Source organism: Triturus cristatus, chromosome 9 (genome assembly GCF_964204655.1).
Source record: "Triturus cristatus chromosome 9, aTriCri1.1, whole genome shotgun sequence".
NCBI lineage: Eukaryota > Metazoa > Chordata > Amphibia > Caudata > Salamandridae > Triturus > Triturus cristatus.
In genome coordinates this window covers 738,988,394-739,002,512 of record NC_140592.1, presented here as the reverse complement: position 1 = coordinate 739,002,512, position 14,119 = coordinate 738,988,394, and the positions used below count along the sequence as shown (strand labels likewise).

Genomic DNA, 14,119 nt, shown 5'->3' with positions numbered 1-14,119 from the left:
CAGCTGAAAACCAGCTAGGGCTTGGAATGCTACCTTCTGTAGGGATAGGACAGCCTGAATTAGCCTGAGAACCTTCATCTACTGACACTACAAGTGCTATTTAACCACCCTTCGAGCATCTTTGCCCCTCACTGCACCACACTAGCACCAACAAGGCAATTAGCGTCTGTGGTTGTTGTCCGTTCTTTTTCTTTCTGAAGACTGCTTAGATTTTAAGTTGACCCATGTCTGATGATGCGCTTCTTCTAATTCTGTTATTTATAACCAACCTCGTCTGTTGAGTTTTCTTCTTATAAGATTGGCCCTCCTGGTCCCAGCATGCTATGTGTTGTTGGAGTGTGTAGGCATGTGAGTGGGGATAATGTGCGGCATGGCTAAACACTTATAAGGTCCCAAAGGCGAGACCTATTGGCTATTCCAATGCTTGTTTCAGATGATACCCTCCTCGTTTTCAAAACACCTATGGGCCTGCAAAAACTATTAAATCGATTTAAGTTCTTTTGCGATGAGAGGGGCCTTGAAATAAACACCACAAAGACAAAATTGCTGCTGCTAAACCCCCATAAATCTTTTAAAGGGTGCTTGACTCTAGATAATATCCCCTTAGAGAGAGTGAGCTGCTTTGATTACTTGGGGATTAAACTGTCTGACGGCTTGGCCTGGAAACAACCTCTCAACAAGGCCTACCTTAAGTTTTCACAGGTAACTGGGGCTCTAAGAAAGGAACACTGCCTCTCCCACACAAAAGCTATTGCACCTGCCCTAAAGCTATATAATTGTAAGGCTGTGAGTAGCGCCCTATATGGGGCTGAACTCTGGGGCTTTGAAAAATTGAGCGATCTCACGCATCGGAGAACAATTTGCTTGGGAACTTGGAGACCCTTCTGCGAAGTACTCCGCTTTGCCCACTAAACCTCGATATGGGCATTAAAGCAATCAAAGACCTAGTGAAGCTTCGCCCTCTTTTATTTTGGCAGAGGCTTGTTACCACTCCAGAACTGACCTCATATGCAGTTGCCTTTAATGAGGTTTGTGCTCTAGATTCCATGAAAAAAATAGACTGGATTAAGCATATCGGAAACCTCAAGTTGAGCCTCGGGCTAACAGGGCACAGTATTAATTGCCTACCACCTCTTACTAAAAAACAAATCAAAACCCTGTACTAGATCTTAAGGATCTTGTCCTTTAAATTGTATGCTTGTCAATTACCCTTCCCTCCAAATTCAGGATTGGCTAATACAGGATTCGTATTTTCAATCTCCTATAATGCATCGCTTATAGAATGCTATGTCCTCTGGGGTACACCTGTATTGTATTTTTTCTTATGACCTGTAAATTGTGTTCGATAGACCACCTGTATTTCTCTCAAGCTTCACTGCGACTTCCATGGAAATGCACTTGAATTACTTCTTTTTGTATTTCTCATTTTTTTTATTATTTGTCCGTATTCTTGTGTTCATTATTATTTTACCATTGTGCTAATTATTTATTGTTCTTTTACTTTTTGAAAATTCAATAAAAACGTTTTGAGATTAAAAAATAAAATAAAACGCTGTACTGGGATTGGGTTAAGCAGAATGATCTTAACGACAGCAAGCAGGGCAGACTAATCGAGGAATTTAGAGACTTTAAGGTCAGTCGCTCCATAGAAAGTTATCTTGCCTGCCAACAGCAAGCGCTATATACAATTTAGGCACAACAATCTGCCGGTTAACGCAAATTCTTATACATCAAAGGACATGTAGGTGCAGATACGTACCCCCGCTGCCACATAATTACAGCGGTATTACGAGCCACATGTAATATTTCCCCAATATCATCTCCATATTGTGAGAATCAGTCACTTATGCCAATGTCTGAGTCATCGGGAGGGGGGGGAGCATATGTTTCCCCTTTAAGTTGTTCCAGTTCCCCCACACACGTGCCCACTTTCGAGGGCATCCCCTGTTGATAAAGACTGCTTTCTCTGCTACCATGGCACGGTCTAGATCTCGAGTCCACTGCTGATGGGTCGGTGTAACTCGGGCACCCAGTGTCTTGCAATGCTCCTGTTAGCTAGGGTGACGCTGAGTGTAGCCCAGCTCTGCGTCGCATGATTAAGGTCATTGGGTTCCCACACATTAAGTAGACACATTCGGGGCTCGGGAGGGACCTCAAACCCACATACCTGAGTGATCGTTGTCATAACAGCTCTCCAGTAGTGTGAGGTGTGAGGGCAGTCCTATAGTGTATGATAAAAGGACCCAATAAGCCCGCAGCCCCTCAAGCAGAGTGGCGTGTCAGCCCTCCCTATTTTGTGCAGCACCGATCTTGTATAGTAAGTTCTATGTAATATTTTTAGCTGCACAAGTTTTAACCTGGAAGAGGTTGCCACCTCCCGTGGGGACGCCAGCACCTCCTGTTCATCCATTTCCCTCACCTCTGCTTGCCATCTCTCCTTTAATGTCTGTGTGGGATCTTTCTGATTGTTTACCAGTTTTCGGTAAGTGAGAGAGGTTGCCTTTTTGGATAGCGCGTCTGTGAGTAGGCGGTCCTCGAGCGGGGAGGACTCAGGAAGATCTGTTCCGGGGGGGTATGTTCTTAGTAAGGGCATGCCGTATTTGAGTGCATCTGTACTGTTCCTTGTCCGTCATTTGATACGTTTCTTGTAATTGTGCAAAGGGAACCACCATACCCTTTTTCCATAAGTCGCCGACCTTGGAAATACCGATAAGATCCCATCCAGTGAAACCTTTGCATGTGCACAACTTGCTGAGTCTCGGGGAGTTCCACAGTGGGGTATGCCGCGTGATCACCCCCTCCCATCCCAGTGCTCGCTGCGTACCAGATTTGCACGGTGTGGGCTGTGGGTCCAACTAGCGTGGTTTTTTTGTGCTTCTCGTACAGTGCCTCCATGGGACCATTCACACCCAACATGAGCCTATCTAGGCGCAGAGCTGGCTCATCCTGAGGGGCGTGCAGCCACTGATTGATCACTATGAGCTGAGATGCCCAGTAGTAAACCCTGATTCATTTTTCACACACCCGGATCACGTTGGCGAAGGAACTGAAGCTGCTGTGATGATTTTATGATATTGCTTATCTTTTTTAGGTCTTATGTTTATATTTTACTTTTAAAGAAAAAAGCTCACCCTTATCGCCTTCATAACAATTTTTAAATGGTCGGTTTCATCCTCAGACTAGGCATTATGAACTGAACAGCAGGCAGTGTTATGCTATTTTTTCAACCCATGACAGAAGGAGGCTAAGTTTGCATTGATTTTTTTTTGTAAACCGATTTTTATTGAGCGTTTGAGCATACATTCATGTAAGTCGGAGCAATTTATGACATTGTTTCTAGATGTAGGTAGCCAGTTGCATGCTCCAATAAACTTCAATGACATGCCTAAGGTAGAATGGCGCATCGTGCCAGCAGCTCAAGCCCTCTACTCTCCACTGTCGCTTTACCAAAAGGCACTACAAGCTACATTGCATTCAATCCGCCCTAAGTTTGCATTGATGATCTGTTGTGTTTTAACTGTTGCAAAGATCTATTTTTTATATGTATTTTAAAAACTTTTGCTGTGTAAAGTTTATGTATTGTACTTTTATGGTCTCACGGCAGAATAAAGTTTTATTAAATTCCCACTCTTGTCTGCACAACAGTAGGGAGAGCATTGGTGTTTGGAGATGTTAGATTTACTATTCCCACTCCAATTTAAGCAGCAGTAGGGAAAGTGTTGAACTTTCGAGCCATTACTTACTGTTCCCACCCCAATCAGAGTAACAGAATGTGTTGGTCTTTGGAGTGGTTTGATTTACTATTCTCACTCTAACGAAAGCAAAACTGTGGAAAAAGTTGGACTTCGAAATGGTTACATTCATCATATTAGCTCCTAATTACTTTACTAAAATATCTAAATTACAAAAACCTACTTATTAAAACAAGATGTATATAATATAAAACTAGCATTTAGGGCCTGATTACGATGTCGGGCAGAAAGCCTCCCACCAGCAGTCGGATTCCCCATCCGCCTGACTCGATTGGAATTTCAATCCATTCCGATCAGGTCTCGGAGAATCTGTGTCGGTTGAACCCAAATTGTACAGCTCTATGGACCGTGTTTCTACCCGACCGATTACGATATCTGATTCCAACAGCCTTTCCGACTCGGTCTATCCGACACGAAAAGGCTGTTGGAAACTGACTTTGGGAGCTCCTAGCAGGCCCCGCTTCATTCTGAGGCCTTCGGTTGGGGGCCGTGGGGATACCCAAGGGACACCCCCCCACTTTAAAACCATGCACTGTGTGGCAGGCACCATGAGGTGTCTGAGACAGGGTGCAGGGTTTTCCGCAGACACCCATTTTCCCCATAGGAGTCAGTGTTGTTGGTCGGAACACGGGCTCCCATAGGAGTCAATAGGAGCCCGACCGAACGGCGTTTGGAAACATTGTAATCTGTCGTGCGGAGCTGCTGACCGCGAGTCGGTTGGATCTCGAATCTGAGACGGTGTTGGGCGGAAAGTTTCCTCCCGACATCATAATGAAGCCCTTAATGTAATAAAAATGTAATGATAAATTATTTTAAAAAATTTAAAACCAAAATAAAGTTTAAGCATTTAAACTAAAAATATTTTTCCTACTACCCAGATATAACTGCAAACACTGCCCGTAAAATAAACAATAAAAACATTAAAATAGTAGTAAAATAAAACCAATAATAAATATCTAATTTCACAAATATAATAATTGCATACCTCTATCAACAAATTAATTATCAATTAGTTGACCTCATTAATTACTACATAAATACTTAACATTAAAACATTTTCACAAAAATATATGATTTAAATAACTTCCTACCCTATTCCTTCCAAACCCAACAACCCGATACTAAAATATAAATTAGTAATTAAACTATACAAAATGTATTATTCATTAAAAAAATCTCAACAATCACTTAATTAAAATATTGTCACAGAATTAATCATGGATTTTGTTGCTCCGAGGCGCCGGGTTTACTGAAAAGCCATTCAATAGACCAGGCTCTAAAGATCTATCTAATCAGCGTCATGTATTGGCATTGTACAATGCAGAATGACACTCTTAGCAGACGTCCAGGAGCTTGTTACACTTTATTCAGCAGATATTTATATATTTCTCGCAGATCACATATGGTTGGCAGGATTTTCACAATGTCGGAAGTGTGACTGTATCATGTAGGATAGGCGGATTCATTATCATGTAACCTGTTTGCACAAAGCAGATGGTATCAGTGGATGTACAATTGAAACTATGATGAGACACCCATCTGATTTTCTGCCCTGAAGAAGTTCCATATTATTTCATAGGAACGGAATGCATTGTCTTTTATGTCTTAAGCGATGAAGAATAAAGAGAAACCTTAAATCTCAACCGGGGCTATTTGTTAATCTATTGTACTCTACAGTGTACCTTTGTCAAATTGGATATATGGCAGGTAATTGTTTGCAGAAAGACACTGTAAACCCTACATATCATGCAGTTAAGAAAGACAGCCCCTGGTACATTTCTCCAACTTCCCACAATTAGCCGCGTCAGCTCTGGCTTCACTGTCTTTTGCCTTATCTACTTCAAACAGCAGTCTAGACTGTCATTCAACAATGAGTGGAAAAGCATTGCCAGCTCATGTTTGCATTACATTAAGAACAGCTGCACAGAAACATGCAAGTTAATTAGCTCATTTAATATCCCTCTCAAATCAGTGGCGTAACGAAACTTGAGGGGGTCCCCTTGCAAAGCACAAAGGTGCCCGAGTCAGTTGTTTCTATGTCTAGGTTTGTGTTCTGTCCCTAGGCTGTAGCTACTCACATTTCACTTTTTTGGGATCAGAGTGTTTTTTGTTGTTGCATGGAACATTATTGTGTGCATTTTTCATTATTTAAATATACCAATTTGTGTCTTTCGATGTGGTCCTGTTGCATTCCCATGTTTGCTCCATGCCTCTGCGTTTCCTGTTTCTTTGGTCTATACAACCAGTGCAATAATCAGAGCACATCTAGATAGTTAATGAAAGTGTATGCTGGATGTCCAATCTTGGAGGACACAAGTGTTATGCTTCACTATGAGAATAAATAAAGGACCCCAATCTTATTGATAAACCCCCTGTCCTTACTTCGTAACCAAGAAATGAGCCTCTCCATTGCCAAAGTGTTGCACACCTATATATACACCATTTGTATATGGTTAGTAATAACCAACTTAGGCCCAAGGACTTTTTGCCCAATCCGATTTCTGTCTTCTTGTGTAACCGCTTCTAATCTCTCCGTCCATATCACTTGTATTAAACCATCAGGCCATTCTGGAATAAAAACCTAACAACATTTAATAGCTGCTAATGTCTTCTTCCAGAAGGCCTACATTTTTGGGCATGACCACCAAGTGTACTCGTTCACTACAGCCCTTTCAAACACTAATCCGAAGCATATTGTTTAGATACCTCAAATACATTATTTTGCACACCGTGCTGTATTTTCCAGGTACCTCCACAGGCTAGAACAGAGATGGCCAGCTGTAACTCTCTGTCCTACAGATCCATATGAGCAGTTTTTGATACTTTTGAAGGGTGAATCGGGTATTATTTCTGCAATTAAAGCACGTACCACAAAGCGTGTTCCAGAAGGTAAGTAACTTGTTCTTGTGATGGATATTTCTAACCATAGATTTGTAACTTTTTTATACCAAGCGGTACCTCCCAAAAACTGAAGGGTTTGAGGAGTGGACTTACACTAGGAAGTCCTACAGACAGCTGCCAAAATGGCCCTTCCTCTAGCTTGGTTATTGAGACAGTTAATAAATACTTGGTGAAGGTGGGAGCAGACACCCATGTTGCAGCCTGGCAGATGTCCAGTACTGCAACACCTTTTGCTAAAACTGTAGTGGAGACTTTGGCTCTGGTGAACTGAGCCCTAAGGCCATTGGGAACCTCCTCCTTAGCAAAGCATAGCATGTTTTAATACATAGGGCGATCCACCTCGATAAGGTCTGCTTCTGGACTTCTGCCCTTCCCCTTAGCACTGGCAAAGCCAGTAAATAGATGCTCACCTACCTAGTTTGCCTATGTGCGTTTGATGTAGAAGCTAAGAGCTCTTTTAGGGCAAACATGTGAAGCCTCTCCATGAGGTGGGACAAAGAAGACAGAGAAAGAGTAATGGACTGTCCCATTTGGGAGGGAAATATCATCTCTGGCATGAAGGAGGAGTGAGTTTGTAGCACCAATGTGTCCAGAAAGAAGGTTTATGAAGTTTGCACTGACAGTGCCTACAGCTCACTGACACGATACGCAGAAGTAACTGCAATTAGGAATACCGTTTTAATGGTCAATAATTATAGTGAGCAAAAGTGCATAAGCTCAAAGAGTATGTACTTCAAGAGCAAGTACGTCAAGGACATGAGAACCAAGTTAACATCTCATTGAGGCATAATAAAAGGCACAGAAGGAAACGCGTATGCGAACCCTTTTTAAAAAACACATGCGATGTTATGCTACAACTACAGGCACGCGGGTGCTGCAAATAGTTCAGCGTGGTTATGCTCTTCTCTTTGCATCCACCCCTCTTGTTTTCAACCTGTTTCCGTTCAGACTTCAGCAGATCATACTTCCATTCTGGCACAAGAAGATTAGTCTCTGGTGGCTAGAGGGTGTATAGAGATGATTCCAGAGGCAGAGCAAGGCAAGAATTGTTACTCCCACTCTTTTTTGCTGCCCAGGGGCCTTGTTTCCCTATCGGGTGTTTAGTATATATTGAAAGAGGTGTTTATGGGCAGCTTTTGAATGTATAAGCAGGCATTGATTTTCTCTAGCCAACAAAGGGTCTATTTTTTATGTATGTTTCTATATTCATGAAATTTGAAAAGAAACAGACTAGTCAACCTATACTATGGTTATATATCTTTTTATGTATAGGCACCGCGACTTGAAATTATTGATGCAGGCAAGATCATTGATAGCACTGCTGTAATATTCCAGGACAGAAGTGTTGACCTACTGGTTTTAACAATCTATAATCATTGCTGCTGAGATTTACAGAGAAGACCGCCAGAGGGAAGTAAGAGTTCTGTATACCCCTTCACTGTGGGCTTTGGAAATTATCATTAGGATGGAGCGATCCTGCATTTACACTTGCCCCCTTTCATTGTTATCTTTAAGTATTACTGGTAGAGCAGATGCTCACCTCTCTACGTTTGACGGACTCTGAAGGATACATGTGGATTTAACAACCACAGATTTAGGAGGAGTCAGATCTCCTAGCCACTCATATGTTTTAACTTTCGGGTGGGCATCAACCCTGAGCCAAATAGGAATGTATGTTTGTGTATGACTGTTGATGATTTGCGCAGTTGGCGTCACATAAATGGAAACATAATTGTAATATAACATGTTTTTAACTTTTTTAATATGTTGAGAAATGAAATAATTGTATTGTGTATAACTGGACATTGGTTGTGTTAAAGATTTATGTACAATGCACATTGTGTTTGTGGAAAAGGATAACATTGAAACAATAATTTTTTATAATGTTTTTATAGATTGTGTTTGGAGATCGTTTATGATTATTGTAAGCCTGAAGAAGGTGCTCTATCAGTTTATTCCACCGAAACGGGTCGGCATGCTTTGAGAAGTGTACCCAAGAGATTACCTGGTTCTACTAGAAGAAAACACATTTGGAAAAGTGTAGAACTTTGGTTATCAAGTGTAGTGTCATAAACTTGGTGTGCCCATTTTTGATTCTCCACGGTTTGTGATTTTGATATTCTCATATGTTGTGGGTTTTAAATCAAGTTTTAACCAATGTTGAGATTCACAGTGTAGAAATTATACATGCATTATTCTAAAAACTTGCTTTTCCTACAAAAAAGGTTTTTAACTTCTTGACTGTTGATAAGAGCAATAAAATATATTGTATTTCTCATAACATTCTTTTTTGTTTCCATTTGAGGTTGATGATGTATTGAGGTGTATGCATGATAGTGTGGACTTGGATGCTTATAATAAACTCAAAGGGAATTTATTGTTGACAGTTTTAGCATAATAGCCAGACAGAAGAAAAACATATTCTGCCACCTATCAGTCACACATGATCATGGGATTGGGAATCCAAGATCTTTGGGCACATCTTGGGCTATAACAATATGGAAGCTACGAGTAGAGCCTCTTTGTTAAACACACTTCATTACCAGAGTTAAAATGTACCCTCAAAAGAGAGTGTATTGAAAAGGTGTCAGTTGATGTAATTTACATTGTAATTGGTGAAATTAAAAGGCACGCACAGTAAAATATTGCACAGTAGACCCTTTTTTGCAAAAGGCCTCTATTTTTTTTGTATCTTTAAGAAAGTATGTGTGCATGCTTTTGCTTTGGGAACAAAAAAACATGAATCCAACAGCAAGTTATCATAACAGCAAAGTAAAACAAATAAATGTGCAAAGGTGATTAGAGAATATTGCTGTGTCTTGATGATAAGCTAAGGCATCCAAATAGCATATACTTCATAAACAAATAAATCCATACATCAGCAATTAAAATGTGACTCTGTCTGCAAATGTATATCAAAGGACACACACTGGCTCTCATATTGCATGTCCAGTCTAACAGAAGAGTTATTTAATTCCTTATAACCAAACACTAAGGGGAATGCAAATGGAACAATGGAACCATTCTCAAAATACTAAGGACTTGATGGATAACTCGTCCAAGCAATCAATGACAAAGTATGACCAATACATGAAAGAAAATGGCTGAAGGGGGCTGACCCAAATTCAACTGTCTCTCTGAATTACGTATTGCACATAAAAAACAATGATGACATGAAGTCTCAACAGAGCTGAATATATCTGAAGTAAGATCTAAACAGTAGTTAAATCCTCCAGTTCGGGGGAGGAGCCTAGCGCGCAACCAAGATGGCCGCGTAGGTGCGAGGCTCCCGAGGACCTCCGCGACCTCCTGCATAAATCCTGACAGAATCCTGTCCCAGATGAGGGGACTGTATTTGTGAGCCCGAGCAGAGGTGACGCCCGTTTTCCGTTTTTAAATCGGACCTCGGACACCGGCAGGAGCATCGATTGAGGTTTGCGGCCTTCTCCACGCCGGCCCCCCGTATTGGAGTTGTGGGGCGATCCGGACACAAAGTGAACAACAGCGGCGGGCGAGGCTGGGTGGCTCGCGTGCCCCGCACTTTCACTTTCGCTTTTGCGCCCTCCTCGCTGCCAGGCGAGGTTGGGTTGCGGGGCGGTGTGCGGTGCTGTGGCCTCGTTGGGCTGCCCTGCCGGCCCGCCGGCTGCGAACCGTCCTGAGGAGCGGTGGTCGCCCCCCCCCGGCGCCCTTGAACGGGATTGTCTGCCCCCTTTTTGAGGAGATTGGCTCGATTCGGGGATTGCGACCATGGCCACAAAACAAGATGGCGACCGGGCCAAGGTGAAGTCGACCCGTCGTGGCACGGCCCAACAATCCAATAACATGGACCGCTACACCCTCCAGAAGGGATCTCCAGAGGTGCTGCGTAGGTCCCCCACGGGCCCGACTGACGCTCCTGTTCCGCCCACGGACCTGACCCTCCGGGACGTCATGGGCGCCATCGCCGAGATGAAGGCCTCGGTGGACCAGCGCTTTGACACTCTGGCGCAGAAGATCGACTCGGTCCTGGTGGACGTGGGCCTCGTGAGAGCCGATCTGTCTAAAACGAATGACCGGGTCGATTCTTTGGCCCACTCTACCTCGGGCCTCACAACTGACGTGGCGGCCCTCCAACAGGAGGTGCGCAGGCTTGGCCAGGCGAGCGCCCTGATGAATCGTCGACTGGAGGATTCCGAGGGTCGGGCCCGGAGAAACAACGTCCGCATTATCGGGGTGCCAGAGGGACGAGAGGCGGAGGCAGCGGATCTGTTCGTGGAGGACCTGGTCCTCACCCACCTACAGCCTCGGGGGCTGAGCAAATTCTTTGCAGTGGAGCGGGCCCATAGGGTCCCCGGGGGTAGGCCTAAGATCGGCGCCCCTCCGAGGCCTCTCATCGCCCGGATCTTCAATTTTAGGGACAGAGACGCTATCCTGCAGACTTCTAGGCTCCAAGGGCCAGTCAGACTTGACAACATGGATATTAATTTCTATCCTGACTTTACCCCGGCGGTCCAAAAGCAGAGACTAAGCTTTCTGGGTGTCAAACGTCGCCTACGAGACCTGAATCTCAAATATTCGATGCTTTTTCCAGCTAAGCTGAGGGTGGAGGTAGATGGCCGCACGCACTTTTTTGATCGTCCCGAGGCGGCCGGGGACTGGCTGGACACTTTGCCCGGGGATCGGGGCCGGGGGGGCGGGGGGGGTGCGGTTGGTGGGGAGGGCCCGCCGGGTCAGGCCTAAGGGACTAATGGTAGGCCTTGCTCCGGGCTGTGTTATTGTCACCATTGTCACCATTGTCACCATTGACTATTAGGGTAAGTTCCCCTCCTGTGGAGGTCGTGCGGGGTCTGTTGGGGGATCTCCCTCCTCCTCTGGGGGACTAGTTAGTTTTCTTTCTATGGGGCGACAGGCACACTGCACTTTGGGGGGGCTGTTTGGGCTCATGCAGGGGTGCAGGGTGGGGGGAGTTCTGTTGGGATGGGTGGGTTGGGGTGGGGTGTGGTTCGTTTCTACCGCAAGGCAAGCCCTTTATTGTACTGGTGTTTTTGAGTTGCTCTCGGGGGGACAAATGATGGCATCTGTATGTGATGGGGGGTAGGGATCTGACTGTGTTGTCCTGGAACGTTAACGGGCTGGGGGATAGGATTAAGCGGGGTGTGGTTCTGCAATATCTGAAACGGATTTCGCCTGATGTGGTCTTTCTGCAGGAGACACACCTTATTGGTAATTCCTTTTGTGCCATGAATCGACGTGGTTATCGTTTGGTGGCCCACTCGGGCTTTACGTCAGGCTCACGAGGGGTGGGCATTATGGTCAAGACCTCGCTCCCGCTAGAAATAGATGAGGTGCGCCATGATGAGAGGGGACGCTACACTGTTTTGGTGGGGAGAATGGAGGGCAAAGTAGTCGTCTTTGTCTCAGTGTACGTCCCACCGGGGTTACAGTCCACCACCTTTGCGGACCTGGGACGCCTCCTTCTTAACCTTCCAGGGGGGGCTTCTGGTGGTCGGGGGGGACTTCAACGCGGTGGTTTCTGGGACTATGGATCGTTATCCCCCTAGGGACCTCCCCCGGGCACAGGCGTGGCTGTCGGGCCTTTTGGACACACTGGGATTGGTGGACTGCTGGCGTTTAAAGCATCCCACTCCGCTGCAGTACACCTTCCATTCGGGTGCCCATGGTAGCCTTTCGCGGCTTGATCTTATCCTTGTCCCTGCGGCCTATGCCGGGAGGGTGGGGGAGGTGCGCCATTTGGCGAGGGGCATTTCAGATCACTCCCCGCTCCTGTTGCACTTTGATGTCTTCCCGAGGGGGGAGGGCAGGGTAGCTCCAATCAACGCTTGGTACCTGCGCGACCCCACTATTCGCGCTGACTTGATTAAATCCTTGCAACGGTATTTCGAGGAGAATGTGGGGTCAGTCCTATCGGCTATCTCCCTGTGGGAGGCTTTCAAGACAGTGCTGAGAGGGGAGGCCCTCTCCTTCATTTCCCATGCCCGGAGGCGCGCACAGGAGGAGGTGACCCGGATGGAGGCCGAAATTACTGAATTGGAGGGTGATTTGGGGAGTGGGGTGACTGACGCTGCGCTCCACGTTCTGCACCTTAAGCAGGCGGCCTATAGGGCCCTCGTCACGGAGGCGGCCAGGGGCCTCAGCAGAGAGCAACAGGGGCGATTGTATGATGTGGGTGATAAGGCGGGCAAGTTGATTGCGTGGCTGGATAAGAAGGAGAGAGCGAGTCGTGTGGTCCCGCTGATTGAGAAGACGGATGGTGTGCGTGTCATTGAGCCGGAAGGCATTGTTTCTTGCTTCGCGGATTATTTTCGCGAGGTATATTCCCCGGTTTCTCCCTGCTCGGAGGAGGATTCCCATGCCCTGCTGCGTGACATCGCACTCCCCTCCCTTTCTGTGGAGGACAGGGAGTTGCTGGATGCCGCCCCCACCTCGGACGAAATCGCCCTCGCCATCCGCTCGGTCGCTTCTGGCAAGGCCATGGGCCCGAACGGCATTCCCATCGAGTTATACAAGCTGCGACCGGATGTACTGGCACCCCACCTCCGCGCAATGTTCCTTGCGGCCCACTCGCGGGGCTCCCTCCCACCGGACCAGCGTCTGGCTACCATCGTGGTCATCCACAAGGAGGGGAGACCTCGAGATCGGGTCACATCCTATCGGCCTATCTCGCTCTTGAATGCGGAACCTAAAATCCTCGCCAAGGTGCTCGCCAACCGGCTGGTCGGCGTGGTGGGCGACCTGGTCCACCAAGACCAGTCCGGCTTTATCCCCCACCGCAATACGGCTCTTAATCTGCGACGCCTGCACGGCGTGCTAGCGCGTGTTCCGTTCGTGCGGGAGCCGGCCATCTTGGCGTCTTTGGACGCCACTATGGCGTTCGACACACTCGAGTGGCCGTACATCTGGGCGATGCTGGCGAAATTTGGCTTTGGGCCGGGTTTCATCAGCTGGGTCAAATTGTTGTACTCGGACCCACTTGCACAGGTGGTGGTAAATGGTCGAGTTTCGGCCCCATTCGGGCTGGGACGGGGCACGCGACAGGGTTGCCCCCTGTCGCCGCTCCTGTTCGCACTAGCCTTGGAGCCCCTGGCGGAGTGGCTGCGGTGGCACCCTTCTATCCGAGGTCTCCGTTGGACCCCTGAGTATGAGGACCGAGTGTCTCTCTATGCAGACGACATCCTTTTGTACTTGGCCTCCCCGCGCAAATCACTGATTGTCCTGGTTGATGTTCTGCACTCTTTTGGCCGCAATTCAGGCCTTGTCATCAACTGGGCCAAATCCTGTGTCTATGTGCTTTCCGGGGAGGCTCCTGTCCTCCCGCGGGGCTGTCCGATCCAGATTGCCTCGGAGGGATTTCGATACTTGGGTGTCTACATTACGCTGGACCCGGTGGCCCGCTACGAGCGAAATTTGCTTCCCCCCCTCCGGCGCTTGAAGGAGGAAGTCGCGCGCTGGAGGCGCTTGCCACTCTC

The 14,119-nt window shown here is 46.5% G+C and overlaps 1 protein-coding gene across 1 annotated transcript in view; it reads left to right on the top strand.

Annotated features, from left to right (window-relative positions):
• The window catches only part of LOC146798689 (integral membrane protein GPR137-like), a 125,204-nt gene extending 116,060 nt beyond the window's left edge, over positions 1-9,144 (top strand). The window contains exon 10 of the mRNA XM_085625986.1: positions 8,549-9,144. The gene's annotated coding sequence lies outside the window, so the exon portion shown is untranslated. The remainder of the gene's footprint in view (positions 1-8,548) is intronic.
• Positions 9,145-14,119: the final 4,975 nt, after the last annotated feature.